The sequence below is a fragment of the Dromiciops gliroides genome, chromosome 1 (genome assembly GCF_019393635.1).
Source record: "Dromiciops gliroides isolate mDroGli1 chromosome 1, mDroGli1.pri, whole genome shotgun sequence".
In the NCBI taxonomy this organism is placed as follows: domain Eukaryota; kingdom Metazoa; phylum Chordata; class Mammalia; order Microbiotheria; family Microbiotheriidae; genus Dromiciops; species Dromiciops gliroides.
Window position 1 is genome coordinate 346,447,067 of NC_057861.1, and position 16,026 is coordinate 346,463,092.

Consider the following 16,026-nt stretch of genomic DNA (forward strand, 5'->3'; position numbering starts at 1 on the left):
GGTTGTGAAAAATTTGGCACTAAATGTTTGACTTGTATACATATTTTATATACTTACATGGCCAGGGTCATCTAAAAATATCTCAGTGAAAAAGGGCTATGAGTGGGAAAAGTTTAAGAAGCCATGACTTAGAAAATAAATTAGTGATTCTGTTGCTTTGGGTTTAGCTATCTACCTTATGAAGTTGTCTGCTTCTAAGGAACATTTTTCCTTGGAAATTCTGTGTTAAAGGGATTTGTCTTTGTAGTTTAGCTTGTTCTAATTAAAATTCAGAAACATGCATCCCTGAATCAACACCATGGCAATTTCTGTATGTTGTTAATAGTACATGGGGGCAGCTAGGTGGTGCAGTGGATAAAGCACCAGTTGTGGATTCAAGAGGACCTGAGTTCAAACCTGGCTTCAGACACTTGACACTTGCTAGCTGTGTGACCCTCGGCAAGTCACTTAACCCTCATTGTCCTGCCCCCCAAAAAACATAGTATACGGAACATACCTTTTCACTTAATTTTCAGGGAATATTTACAGACTCTTTCCTTGACCACTTCCAGGCTCCAGGTAGCTTGTTTCCTAGGTAGTGTTGTCAATAAAACTTATTAAGAACAGACAAAATAAAATTATATTTCTCTCTAATAATTAGTTTGTGCAATAAAAGCCAGTGTGGGTGTTATGGAGTTAACCTTATGAAGATCAGGATTATAGGGAGAATAACAGGCTAGGTCACCAATAATTAATGTGAAAAATTTTAATATTGGCATACCATTTGTTTTCATTGTTTTTTTTAGTGTTGACTAATCTCATTTTATTCTTTTTCAATTGCATGTAAAGATAGTTTTCAACATTCATTTTTGTAAAATTTTGAGTTCCAAATTTTTCCCTCCTTCCCTTCCCCTCCCCAAGACAATCTAATATAGGTTATATATGTATAATCATGTTAAACGTATTTCCATATTAGTGATGTTGTGAAAGAAGAATCAGAACAAAAATGAAAACAAGAAAACAAAAGGTGAAAATGTTATGCTTCAATCTGTATTCAGACTTCATAATTGTTTTTCTGGACGAAGAGCATTTTCCATCATGAGTCTTTTGGAATTCTCTTGGATCACTGTATTGCTGAGAAGGAGCTAAATCTATCACAGTTGACAGTCACACAGTTGTTACTGTGTACAATGTTCTCCTGGTTCTGTTCCCTTCACTCCACATGAGTTCATGTACATCTTTCCAGGTATTTCTCAACAGTTACAAGTATCTTCTTCCCATGTAGGAATGCAAACATTTTAACTTTATTGAATAACATGTTTTTGTTTGTTTTTCTTTTTTTCTGTTTAACTTTTTTATGCTTCTCTTGAGTCTTTTATTTGAGGATCACATTTTCTGTTTAGTTCTTGTCTTTTCAAGAGGAAAGTTTTGAAGTCCCCTATATCATTGAATCTTTTTCCCTGAAAGTTGATGCTTAGTTTTGCCGGGTTGTTGATTCTTTGTTGCAATCCAACTCCTCTGCCTTCTGGAATATCATATTTCAAGCCCTCTGATCCTTTAACGTTGAAGCTGCAGGCTTTGTGTAATCCTGTCTGTGGCTCCTTGATATTTAAATTGTTTTTCTCTGGCTGCTTTCAGTCCTTCACCTGATAATTCTGGATTTTGGCTATAATATTCCTTGTTGGGATCTCTTTTAGGAGGTGATTAGTGGATTCTTTCAATGACTATTTTACTGTCTGGTTCTAGGATATTGGGGTCGTTCTCTTTGACAATTTCCTAAAATATATTGTCCAGGCTCTTTTTTTTTTTTTTAATAATAACATTCAGGTACTTCAATAATTCTTAAATGATCTCTCCTGGATCTATTTTCCATGTCACTTATTATTCTGATGAGGTATTTTACATTTTCTTCTATTTTTACATTCTTTTGATTTTGTTTGACTGCTTCCAGATGTCTCATAGAGTCATAAGCTTCCACCTGCCCAATTCTAATTTTAAAGGCATTTTTTCTTTATGAAGCTTTTGAACCTCCTTTTCCACTTGGCCAATTCTACTATTTAAGGAGGTATTTTTTCTTGTATTAAACATTTCTATTTGTAGTTTAGAGTTCCAATTTTTATCCCTTGTTCCCTTCCCCCTGGCCCCCTCCCTGATGCAGTAAGCAATCAGATACATGTTATACATTTGTGATTATGTAAAACATTACCATATTAGTAATTTTGTACAAGAAAACTTGAAAAAAATGAAAGTGAAAAAAGCATATTTTAGTCTGCATTCAATCAATATTAGTTCTTTTTTTGCAAGTGGATAGTATGTTTCATCACTAGTCCTTTGGTATTGTCTAAGATCATTGTATTGTTGAGAATAGTTAAGTCATTCACAATTTTTTATCAAGCAATATTGCTCTCTCTGTGCACAATGTTCTCTTGGTTTTGCTCACTTCACTATATATCCATTCATACAAGTCTTTCCAGTACTTTCTGAAATCATCCTAATTGTCATTTCTTATAGAACAATAATATTCCATCACCATCATACCACAACTTGTTTAGCCATTTCCCAATTCATGAACATTCCTTTGATTTACAATTCTTAGCCACCACAAAAAGAACTTCTATAAACATTTTTGTACAAGTGACCTCTTGAACTAACTGATGACACAATTGCTCAAAAAAACCCATCCAAATAATGCCATAGGACAATTCCTGGAGCAGCAAAACCCACATAAGAATGTGCTGAAATCATCTTCCAACCAAGGGTGGTTTGGAAGGTCAGAAGGAGAGAGCTGCTGTGCTGAGACAGGAGTGGAGCCCAACCCCACAGTCATCCTGACACAGATCCAGTCCCAGGAAGGCCTCACCAGAGAAAGCAACCCCAAGAGCCTCTAAATCAGCTGTATTGCCAGTGCCATCTGGAACTAAGCTCACAGTCTGGTGAGAGGGTTGAGCCCTTAACATGGGGGGAGATTACAGGGGTCTCTCCTGGTGTTGAGGCAGAACTTGGGTTTTTCACCCCTACTGGGAACCAGGAGGTAGGCTTGAGTAGCAGTGGTCCAGGTGGGGGAGAGGAACAGGCTTGTTGGAGCTGACAACCACAATACACAAACCGGGTTGATGAGCAAGTTGGTCTGGGGTCATCTATGGACCAGCGAACAAGCCAGGTGAGTGAAGAACCTGATCCTCCTTAAATCATACCACCTGGGACCTTCTGAAGCTTGGGATAGTGCAGCCTGAAAACAGTGCCCCACTTTAAGGAGCTAAAAGTCAAGTAAAAGAAAGGCAAGATGAGCAGGTTAGAGAAAGGTGAGGACCATAGAAAGTTTCTTTAGTGACAAGGAAGATTAAGGTGCACCCTCAGAGGAAGATGTCTACATCTTGATGAGCAATTGTGAATGACTTGACTACTCTCAGCAATACAATGATTCAAGACAATCTCAAGGGACTAATGATGATACATATTATCCACCCCCATAGAAAGAAATGATAAAAAAAAGCACTTGTGGATTGTACATATATAACCTGGTTGATGTCTTGTGGAGGGGGGAGGAAAGGGAGGGAGGGAGGAAAACTTGGAACTCTAAATCTTATGAAAATGAATTTCAACATTCATTTTAAAACTACCCTTACATGTAACTGGAAAAAATAAAATAAAGGTTTGTTGCAAAGAAAAAAAATATTTTTGTACAAATAGATCTTTCTCTCTTTTGGGGGATGTCTTTGGGATATAAACCTAGCAGTGATATTGCTGGATCAAAGAATATGCACAGTTCTATAGCCTTTTCATCATAGTTCCAAATTGTTCTCCAGAACGGTTGGATCTTTTCACAACTAAAGAGTTGTATTTTAAGGAATTATTTTCCTCAGTCAGTTTTTGTCCTTCTTTTCCCAAGGTATTGATTCTCTCTTGCATAACTATGATTTGTTTTCCCAATTTTTCTTCTACCTCTCTTATTTGATTTCTTAAATCCTTTTTTAATTCTTCCAAGAAGGCTTTTTGAGACCAATTTATCTTTCCCTTTGAGGCTTCATTGACATTTTGACAACGTTGTCCTCTTCTGAGTTTGTGTTTTGGTCTTCCCTGTCATAGTAGCTTTCTATGGTAAGGGTTCTTTTCTGTTCCTTACTCATTTTTAGCCTATTCCATGACTTTTAAAGTTGAACTCTGCTTCTGGGTCACAGGGGGCATTGTCCCAACTTTCTTGTGCTGTAGGCCAGGGTCCTGATCACTGGCTTTCTGATCCAAGACCTCAGGCTAGCCTTGCTCACTGTGCTGGGGTGACCCAGTCTAGTTGCAGCAGTTGTGTAGGAGATACCCCACCTGGAAGTTTGCCTTCTGAGTAGGGCCTAGAGGCTTCAGAACAAACCTGCTGTGACAATAGCCTGCTAAGCCAAGACTTAGGGGGCTCAGCTGCTGATGTATGCTGCAGCTAAGAACCTTCTGTTGACTTTCCCAGATACCCTGTGCTGTACTCCTCTTTCACCCAGTGAAACAGAACTTTCCTGAAGTCCTTCTAAGTTATTTTAAACTGAAAGATTGTTTCACTTCATATTTTTGTAGGTTCTGTAGCTCCAGAATATGTTTAAAGGCTTGATTTAATGTTGTTTCCTAGTGAAATTGGGGAGAGCTTAGACAACTTCTGGCTTCTCTCTGCTACCTTGCCTCTACTTCTCCTTTGTTTTCTTCATGTTGCCTGTGATGTGATTTATGTGTTATAGAAAAAATCCTGAAAAGGATATTCAAGGATCCTTATTTCTTAAATAATTAATTAATTAATTAATTAATTAATTAATTTTAGTTTTTAACATTTGTTTAGATAAGGATCCTTATTTTCAAACTTCAAATAGGAAAAAAATAAAATATTATGACTTTTATGATAATTCTATTATATATAAAATCCTTAATCCAATTTAACCAAAACATAATACACTGTTTTATATTTTAGGCATTTTTTTAAAAATAAAATTCAGTGAATATTATAATGGATCTGAAGATAGTTCAACACTTGGTTCTGTAAGGGCCAATATTTGATATACGGAGCCTTAATTGGGTGACTCGCCAAAATATTGGAGTCCCAGAAAATTGAGGGACCTTTAGGTTTACTTTCCTCTCTGAACTGCCCTTTTAGATATTTCTCCCAGGCCAATAAGAAAGGAGCCTTATAGCTTTAATTCACAGAAGGATCAGATTTTATTACTTGTGAATTAAATAACAAAGGTGAAACTAATACAAATCAAAGATAAGGAAATAGGAAAAAGAAATACAGACAAATACTCTTAACTCTAAACTTAGGCTATGCAATCCCCAGATCATTTCCAATTAAGCTAATTCAAAGGAATTTGGGGTTTTCTGTGTTTTCTCACCAAAACCTGGAAAGTCTACAGTTGCTCGCACCACCTGAAGGGCAGAAGCCAGAGAGAGAGCTTGCATTCCAGAAGAGCCTCCGCCTCCCTTCAGGGAGCATTCAATCTTCCTCCCCCAAAAGGGGAGGTCCTTCAAAAACTGCCTATGGAGAGTTCTCCTTCTGACCTCAGTAGCATATATAACTTCAGGGTGGGCCAGGTGTGGGCCTCCCAAATGAGTCAGCTAAAATTCCAATAATTTTTAAAATATCTCATCTAATACCATCATCTTTACCTGGCCTTTTGGTACAATTTTAATAGAAGACATTTGGAAGTGTGAGAACCAGGGTGCCACCCCCTGCTGAGAAAGACATTGTGAGAACCAGGTTGCTGCCCCCTGAAGAGAAGAGAAAAAATAAGGATCCTTGAATATCCTTTTCAGGATTTTTTCTATAACACATAGCATCCCAGAAGTTGCCTGGCATCTGGAAGTTGCTTCTATTCATAGAACCGCCTGTAAGTCATGTTAATCGATGCTACCAGCCAATTAGCTTGGAGGTTTGTGTGGGGACCACCCCTCTTCTGGATCACACAGGAAGCTTCCACTTGAACAGACTGAGAAACTGTCTCTTTGGTTCAGAAAGGACCTTGTGGTGACAGAAGAAGGAGGAAGGTATCCAGGTTTCCTAACTTCCCTGAAATTCACTCTCTTGGATAGCTAGGTGAAGGCGGCTTTCTCTTTCTCTCTCTCTCTCTCTCTCTCTCTCTCTCTCTCTCTCTCTCTCTCTCTCTCTCTCTCTCTCTCCTAACTCCTAATTTACTTTAATAAATGCTTAAAAGCCTAAACTTTTGCTGAATTTATAAGTAAACCTTAGCTAATTCTCCCCCCACACTGGGGTGGCAGGTAAGGACACACACATTAGATTTTAAACATCACAGAAGCCAATCATGTATATCTTAGTTCTCAAATGGTAACAGTCTAATCTTGTTTATTTTCTCAAAGCAAAGAGTATTATTTAATTAAAAATTAAAGCTTTTATGTCTTTATCACATTTGTCACATATCATGTAATTCCTCCTTTGAGTATATGTTATCTTCCTATCATTCAGAAAAAAACATAATACTTTAAGGACTTACTCTTACTCTTGAATATATAACTATCAAATTTATAAGCAATGATATGTCAAGTTTAAGAAGTGATTCGTCCTAACTGCTTAGGTTAACAAGTTGAAACAAAGTGACCACAAATTCAAATAGTAAAAATAAAAGCAACAGAGATCTTCATACCTGCATCTCATTAGAGTCAGTTTAAGAACTTGTAGATTCACAGTCTATCCTTACTCCTTCTTCATTGGTTTCAACTTCCAAAAGCAGGAAATTTTGTTTCTAAGTTAGCAAGGCAGTTATATCCTATTAATTCATTCAAAGGAGAATACAGAGGTACAATAAAAAAATTCTCTTAAAATGAAATTGTGCTAATTCCCAAATTATTGCCTGCTGATTTAAACAAGCTTCATTCTTTCTAAGCTGGAGAGAACCATTAATAATTACTCTAGGTGGTTCTTAAGCACCAGATAAATTTAGAAACTATATATTGAAAAAACATTAGTTTCCTTATTTTATTTCTTGGTGCTTTTTGAAATCACTGGAGATAAGATTTAAGCCAATTGGCTTCAGCTGATCTGCATGAGGCCTTCTTTACATTCTCTGGTTGGTGAAATCCCTTTCTTCTCCTGCCCTAAAACAATATGTCACTCTCCAAGAAAGAGAGATAGTGATAAAAGGTCTAAGTGCTAGCTGTATGTAACTCCCACCAAGTTTTTATTTATGAAAGAATTCTAGGGAGCTGCAACTCTCCCCCAAACTCACAAGGCTGTTTCAGTATTTATAAAAATATTCCAATCACATTTGGACATTCACAGTAAAGAAATCACATTTCATTCACAAATTTAGTATCTAAATAGTTTAAAATGCCAAAAATTTCTGCATTTGGTGAAAGGATTTCTTTCCATCTGCTTCTTCTCTCTTTCCCTCTCCCTACTGCCAACCTGGTTAGAATTAGGAACACAAAAATGAGATATCTTTTGAAAGCTTTGAACTTTTTCAACAGAATCATTCTCATTATTGTCCTTGTTTTCTACTTAAAGTTTATTGGGAATAAGACAATTTAGCATTCAAATTGTCTGAGTATTTGGGACAAAAAAGCATTTCTTTTTCCCAGTGTGCCAGGGTTGTTGGCAGTTATAACAAATACCAGTGAAAGGTCATTTAAATTGGTCAGAACCTCAATGTAAGGCAACTAACAGTTATACCAGGTGGTATTCATTTCTCTCTTTACCATTCTTTCTTATCATCATACTCATTGATGATAAAAGTTAACAGCAATAGCATTTCAGAGAGCTTTTTTTTCTTTCTGCTCAGGGGCACAGTTGTATAGGGGAATGTTATTGTCTTTTAAAGAAACAGTATATTGCCTCTGAATTGCCAATATTCCCAAAGTGGGGGTGTCTGAGAAATGTGGTGAGGGCACTAGGTAGAAAACATGACAGAATCTCAGCATTCATCTGCTGGTCTAACCTTATGAGGAGTTGTTTTTCTCTTTTCTCCAGGAGGAAAAATTCATTATTTTTTCACAATTTGATAACAATTTGCTCTTCAGGAGCTACCCAAATAAACCAATAAACACATTTGGGGAATTTCACCTCTATTTTACCCTTTTAAATTTATAAAGCTTCATAATAAAAAGTACCAAATAATGGCCAAAACTTTTCAGTAGAACAAATATTTGATGGCTATTAAGCTTGACCTCAACAAGTACAGACTTTCACCAGCTCTTCCTGGGATTGTTTTCTAGTTTGCCTATAGCACACAAAGAGAGCTATGGTCTGAAACAGATCCATTAGATCTCATGATGGCCACTGACCACTACTAACAATATCTGAGGATTATATCAACAGTGTTTGAGGATTATTTCAGGTTTATGTGATTATTTTGGCAGGAATAACATTGATTACTTGAGACTTACATCAAAATGAACAGAAATCGAGAATTTGAACAGAAAGAATGGTCCAGACAGCCCAGTAACTACAAATTACAGACAGATAATTAGATAAGAAAGGATATTACTTATTGTGTAAATAAGATTAAAAAGCACAGGTTTCAGAAGAAATCCTAGTCCTAGCCTGAGTATTCACCCAGAGATAGAGAGACTTCTGTTGGAACATGAAGTTTCTCATCCAAGCCACTGGGGTCAAATTTGAATCATGTCACCATGTATGGGCAGGTACCTGACAGATTTATATACCTCACTTCTGTTTGGCAGTTTATTTCTAATAGGTTATTCAGGCACAAGAGACAGACATGCAGCCAAACAAAACAGAACAAAAATACACAAAACACTAAACCTATCTCCGTAGTTCCCAGTCTAGAGCACAAAAATACTAGACCACTACTTTACCACTCCTTTCAGTTTTCCCTCTCAAGAAGTTCCTAAATTGGTGAACTCATCAGTATCCCATGGATAGTTTTTTGAGATGGCATTCTATGAAGGTTGAGTTAGCCAGTCCAAGGTAAGGTTACCAAAATTGTTGCATCAATATTGTTCTTGGTTTGACTGTCTACTGCCAGTAAGCCAGCATGAGCCAAAGAAACAGGTTTTATTACATTCAAAAGTGTGACAACCCCAGCCCACCCCCAACCATTGATGGCAATGTGTGTCATTCACAATTCAACTAATAGCATTTATAGGGGAAGCTGGGTGGTGCAGTGGATAGAGCACTGGCCCTGAAGTTGGGAGGACCTGAGTTCAAATTTCACCTCAGATACTTACTTAGCTGTGTGACCCTGGGCAAGTCACTTAACCCTGATTGCCTTAAATACCTGGGGACATCTCCAGTTATCCTGATGTATATTTTGCAACTGTACCCAGAAGGCTCTAGAGGGAAGAGTGAAGTTGCACAGCCCTGTCTCACTTAAAGCCAATTCAGTGCAAGTCATGACATCATGCCAATGTCATGGCCTTCTTTGGAGAACAAAAGACAAACAACAATAGCATTTCTCTATTATATAAGACAAAAAATATGACTTCTAATTATAGTGAAGCTGGTAATATAAGGGAAGAAATATATGCTTCTTAAGGAGAATGCTACAGGAAATAGAGAAGGGATATATCCTTGAAAGTATAGGTAGGTAACCTGTTAGGCTAAATAAAGGAAGGGACATTCCAGAGACTATTGAAGTTTCTCTCTCTCTCTCTCTCTCTCTCTCTCTCTCTCCCTTTTACTTTAAAATTTTTTTCTTTTCTTTTTTTATAGCAATTAAGTATTTCTCTACCAATTAGGAGAGCAAAGAAGTCACTTAAAGAAGCCAGCTATTATAGCTGGTCCTGAAATTTATTCAGGGATCATATATAGAAAATGGCAAATATGGGCAGCTAGGTGGCACAGTGGATAGAGCACCAGCCCTGGAGTCAGGAGGATCTGAGTTTGGATGTGGACTCAGGCACTTGACATTTACTAGCTGTGTAACCTTGGGCATGTCACTTAACCCTTATTGCCCAAGCAAAAAAAATAAAATAAAAAAAGAAGAAAAAAGAAAATCGCAAATAAAGAACAAAATGGAGTCAGTTATAGTCTTCCCCCATATCCACTTTCAAAAGTTTCAGTGTAAAGTTTTTTTTTCTAATTTCTTTTAAATATATACCTTTTTACTGACTTATTTAACTTGGATGGAGCCTTGAAAAATCACATAATTATATTGGTTTATATTGGTTTAATATTTCACTTTGTTGTTAAACCTGCTCATTTCTTTTTTATCATAAAAGCATTTTATTATTTTCCAATTACATGCAGAGATAGTTTTCAACATTTGTTTCTATAAGATTTCTAGTTCCAAATACTTCTCCCTCCCTCCCCTTCCTCTTCCCTCCCCAAGACAGCAAGCAATTTGATATAGATGATATATATGTACAATCACATTAAATATATTTCTTCATTAGTCATGCTGTGAAAGAAGAATTAGAACAAAAGGGAAAACCCTCAAAAAATAAAAAATTTAAAAATGTATCAACAGTAAGGTTCAATTTGCATCCAGATTCCGCAATTCTTTTTTTCTGCATGTGGAGAGCATTTTCCATCTTGAGTCCTTTGCAATTATCTTGCATCATCGTACTGCTGAGAAGAGTTAAGTCTATCACAGTTGATCATCACACAATGTTGTTGATATTGTGTACAGTGTTCTCTTGGTTCTGCTCAATTTTTAGATCTTGCTTTGCTTTTTCCCTCATTGAATTTTTTTGAAGATTAGCAAAAATTTCATATGTTTCTCAAATTCCTTGTAAAGCTTTGCTTTTAACGGATCAGAACTGAAACTTTCAGGTTTTCAGGAAGTTTCCCATTTTTCAAAGTAAAATACTTCAAATTTGGTTTTTTACTTAAGAACTTGCAAATGCACGAGAGATTCTAATTCATTTTAGGTAACTCTCCTAATTTATTAGGCAATAAATACTGCCACATCATTCAGAAGCCCCTCTATGATCAGGTACACCAGACTCTTAAAATGAAATTTTGTTCCTTTTTCTCTCACAATTATTTTACTTACCTTTTCTAAATCAATTTCTTTGCTCAATGTGATTCACATAAACCTCTTTTCCAATCTGTAGCAAAGTAAAGACACTAGTACTTACAAAGGAGATGTTAAGCACCAGATAGAGTTTAACAGAGGAAATTTCTAACCACAAAGCCACTTTTCCTCTCATTTCTCCACATTAGAAACTACTGGTAAGAAACCTTAAAATTGATTTGATTTCTGTTAAGGACTGAGCACATTTTCACTTAATCATTATAAATGTACACTCATAGAAAAGATAAGCATTTCTGTTCGAGTATTCATTTATACAAGCAAAACCATGAGTGTACTTTAATTTTGATTTGTGATGAAAGGATCTTTTAGGAAAAATTTTTAGCAAAGTCATTTTGTCCAATAATTTTAATGTTTCATTTCTTTAGTGGATGAAATACAATTTCTGAATTTTTCAGAACAGATTTCTAACTTCATTTCTAAGGGTATGCTTTTCAAAAAGATATTCCTGGGATTTGGTATTGTGATCATGAATTTTCCCCATTCTGGGAAAATGCAAAAAAAAAGGACAAGTACAGGGAGAAATACGTGAGGACCTGCATTGAGTATGAGCTACTGTAAGACTAATGCTTCAGTCTTTATTTTGTCCAGAGAGATGGGATGTAGGTGTGGGGCATTGTATAGAGTCACTCATGTTTTTGCAAGTGTAGCAAGTACCAAGCAAGCAGCAAGTGCTGAAGCATTTTTTTTCTTGTTAAAATGCAATGAATACTGAATTTAGTGAATTTTGAAGCCAAGGAGTACCCAGGTATGGTTTGTGTATGAACAGGACATTACTGACAAATGGTTATCCAGAAACCCCTGATTAAAAACAGGTGGTGGGGTATAACCTGTTATCTTCCAAGGCCATCACTTGTGAACAGCTCTAATTGAACCTAAATTTGCTTCTCTCATATTTGACATTGCTCCTGTTTCTGTCCTTTCATTCCAAGAAAAAACAAGTCATAACTCTTTGAGATGACAAGTCTTCAACTTTGTCTAAGAACATGTGACAAAGCCTACCTTTTCAGACTTTGAGCAGTTATTGAGCATAAAAGGGACTAAGCAGGTAGCAGAGACAATGGTCTTGCCACTTGGGCTTAGTTTATGTCCTTACCTTTTTATATTTATGTGAAAAAACAGTTTTTAATTATAAAAGTATTTTATTATTTTCCAACTACATGTAGAGATAGTTTTCAACATTTGCTTTTATAAGATTTCTAGTTTCAAATTGCTCTCCCTCCTTCCCCTCCCTCCTCCTTCCCCAGGACAGCAAGTAATCTGATATAGGTTATATATTACAATCACATTAAACATATTTCTACATTAGTCTTACTGTGAAAGAAGAATCAGAGCAAAAAGGAAAAACCTCAAAAAAGAAAAACGGCACCAAAACAGAGAAACCAGTTTTTAGAACAAGGTTTAATAACTAGAGAAGCTTATATACCAGAGCTCCTTCAAAGTTGTTGGGAAGATGACAATGACATGGTTTATAGTCTATCTTTCATAAGTAACACTTGGAAACATATTGAATCATTAAATGTCTAAGAATGTGGATATTAGCTACCCGAGACAGCCCAGTTCTAAAGAGCTTGGCACCAGGAGACTCAAGGGGAACAAGTAGGGGAAGCTTTCTGCTGCTTCTTATACAAGGGTTTCCCCTCCTGTATTTCCTTTAAAAAGCTGGATGAAATATCTATGTATAGGTTTTAAGCTAAACATGGCAGCACCCAAAGCTAGAAGTAGTAGATACTGTGGTGAGAACAGCATTCAGAAAGACTCCACATGCTTCAGTGAAGTTTCTGAGAGTGGTTCAGCAGAGCAGCAACCTATAAAGATCAATGGAGCCACAGAAATCATGAAACTAGCAGGAGGCAAGTCCATCCAACAGTGATGACAAAACCATTGTCAGTGGGAGCACTATGATGACATCAGTATAGTGGGAAAAAATTTCATTTTTGCCTTTGCATTCCTAATTCCTAGAACACTGTCAGGTACATAAGAGGTGCTTAATAAATGCATGCTGATTCATGACTAGAAAATATGAATGGTCTGGCTGCAAAGGCATGAGTTGCCCCCTTATGTATGATTTGACCACATCCTATGTGAGCATTCCTCCAAACATGTATCTTTTTCGCATGTTCCTTACATCTGTATTTCTCCATGTTTGTTCTTTATGTGTACCCTCTCTTCCCACTGATGTTGGGTACACTCCAAATTTATAGGAGAAATATCTTATTGCTACCTTTCTTACTATAGAGTTTCAATAAATGTCTTTGTTTTGAAATAATGCTGTTCCCTGGCTGACTACTAAAAGTGTATGTATATATATATATGTGTGTGTGTGTGTGTACATATATATACATGTGTGTATATAATACATGTGTGTATATATATACATATATACATATACATACATACATATATATATATGTAATTGGGGTTTCAGTTTAATGAATAAAGACCTATGAAGTACCTTGAACCTAGAGGTACCCTGTGACTCAGGAAGGGGTGGGGGTGGTGGGACAAATGTGCTAAGTTTCTACAATGAGAGTTATACTCCATCTTGAGTTTTATGGACAGTAGGGAATCCCTAAAAGTTTTTAAGTAGAAAAGTAATGTAATCAGAATAGTGTAATCTGAGTGATTATTCAGGCAGTGTTATATAAGACAGATTAGAATGAGGATAGAAAGAGGCAGAAAAGAAGCCAATTTGGAGCTATTTCCCTTTTTTTTGACAGGACAGTTTTGAAGCCAATGAATTTGGCGCATAATTTTCACAAAATGCAATCTTCTGTTCTTTTTATATAAAATGTTATTTACAATAAAAAATTGAAAAGTGATCTTCTCCAATGAGTATATGCAATAGAGGCAGACTATAAGTAGGAGGAATTAACAAGCTTTCCCTAAGGGCTAGGGTTAAGGTGGGGCTGGTGGGAAGAGTTTCTTCAGTTTCTATGTCTTTGACCCATTTCCTCCCCACTCTTCCCCCACTGTTTCTGCTTCCATTACAAAGCATTGAATAAGATTTTGAAATGCAGGTGGAAAAAAGAAAAACATTTATTAACATATAATCTGTGTCACTCTTAAGAATCTACCTGTGGCACAAGCTGTGTTTGTTTACAGCTACATATAGCTACCAAAGGGTGGGATTCCAAGTCTTTCTTTCCAAGTCCAACACTCATTTCCCACCGATGCTGTCATGGTATGGGAATGTCAGAGAGGGAAATGGGCAAGCTTTTACAGATTTTCTGTAGTAGATCACATTTGTCAAATATAGGAATAGATAATGCAAGATTCCACTACATTTACAGTTTAATTAACAAAAACAAAATTGACATTTGCCCTTGTAAGAGTAGCTTAGCACTCAGCTTCCAATTCTCCAACTAGGCTCCCTTTTATACATAAGATTAAAAAGCAGGATATAGTTCCAGGATCATCCTGAAATATCTCTACTTGGTTTGCCTGGGCCCCTGACCTAGTGTCATTCTATTGAAGGGTTAGGAGAGAAGTCACTACAAGAGCGCTCCCTTTCAGTTAGCAAATAGTAATAGGTGAAAAGGGGATAGTCTTCCTCCTCAGAAATACCATTCATACTCAGTTGGGTAATAGATATGTCTCTCCCATTCATGTAGTGGAGATTTCCAGAGGTATAAATGGCATTCATCTGACCTGAGGATATATCTGTAAATATGAAAGTCCTCTTTCTGTCATCATGTGGTAGTTTATATGGATAATGACATTGCAACAGTCACAGTTCTTGAAATTTCCTCAGAAATTGTCTTAAATCCATGCAATAAGAATCACTCCGTTTTGGTGTGAAAGGTTCTAGCTTTTGAAGCAACAGTGACTGACTCTTGTTCAATGTGTCTTCTGAATCCTGCAGCAGGTCCATATCTGGCATCCGAGCCTTTTCTTCCAGTGTTATGGCCACCTCCCTCAGGTCATTCCTGTACTCTAACAGTTGGAGCTTGCTCATCCTCTTTTTCTCTCTGTTTTGGATTTCTTGCTGCTCCTCATTCTCCTTCAGCTGCTCAAACATTTCATTCTCCTCCTCATCCAGCTCCACAAGACTGTGGACCTCCTCTTCTTCCTCACTCAGGAATTCACTTATTTCTTGAAATTTTTCCTCAAATGTTTTTCTTGTCATTTCTGCTTGTTCTGTCAACACAACAGCCCATATCCCAGGTATCTTCTTCTCCTCAGGAATTAGCTTGTGGACATCTTTTAAATCTTCATATAAAAGTTTCAGATTCTTCCAGAGTTTTTCCCTATACCCCTCAGCAGCCTCTTCTATGGGTTTGCACTTTGTGAGCCTTGTGTTTTGGGGACTGTGAACAGGACACACAGACTAGGGTCTGATCATCAGTACAGAACAACTTCTTATCCTCTTGGTGTCTGTCACACTTGCTGGGTCCATCAGGCCTTTGTTAATATCTTTTGGGGATAAATGGTCTTCTTTTCCAAAAAAAACATTTTAAAAAGGGAGATTTCCCCTTCTCCTTAAAGTGGCAGTAAGACCTCTTGGTTGGGAGATTTCCTTGCACCTATGGCAGGAGGTAGGCATGGAAACTTCACTGGAGGCACTGAAACAAGATTGACAAACACAACACTGTGTCCACAGTTGGCATCCACTGGGTCCTTGAGATAGGCCTGACAAACGTGGCAGGTGACCATATTTGGAAGACTTTCAGTAACCTCTTTAGTAGTCATAATCCTTTCTTTGACAGTCCAGTTGTCTGCTTCTTTCCAGGAACTCTGGTTAGCAACAGAAGAGTTAGCTCAGAGAAGGAATCAATTTGGGGCTATTTCAATAGTTCTAGCAAGATTTTTAGGAACAAGCTTCCTTAACTTCCTTCAGAAATTTTGTGATTATCAACGATTACTCAACTTTTGTTGTTTGGGTAAGAAAGGTGATAAGTTACCTCCCTCCTATTTAGTTTTCCCATTAAATACAAAAGAGAACAATATATTGCAGAAAAGAAGGAAATAATGAGTCATGTACCTGGCTTGAGGAGGTGGATTTTTTGTTTGTTTGTTTCTAAAAGGGTTGGATTTCCTTGATTCTAATTTAGTAGTTCCCTGTGAAGTG

The 16,026-nt window shown here is 36.9% G+C and overlaps 1 pseudogene; it reads right to left on the minus strand.

Moving 5' to 3' along the window:
• Positions 1 to 14,418: 14,418 nt before the first annotated feature.
• LOC122743674 lies at positions 14,419 to 15,647 on the minus strand (annotated as a pseudogene).
• Between the last annotated feature and the right edge of the window lie 379 nt (positions 15,648 to 16,026).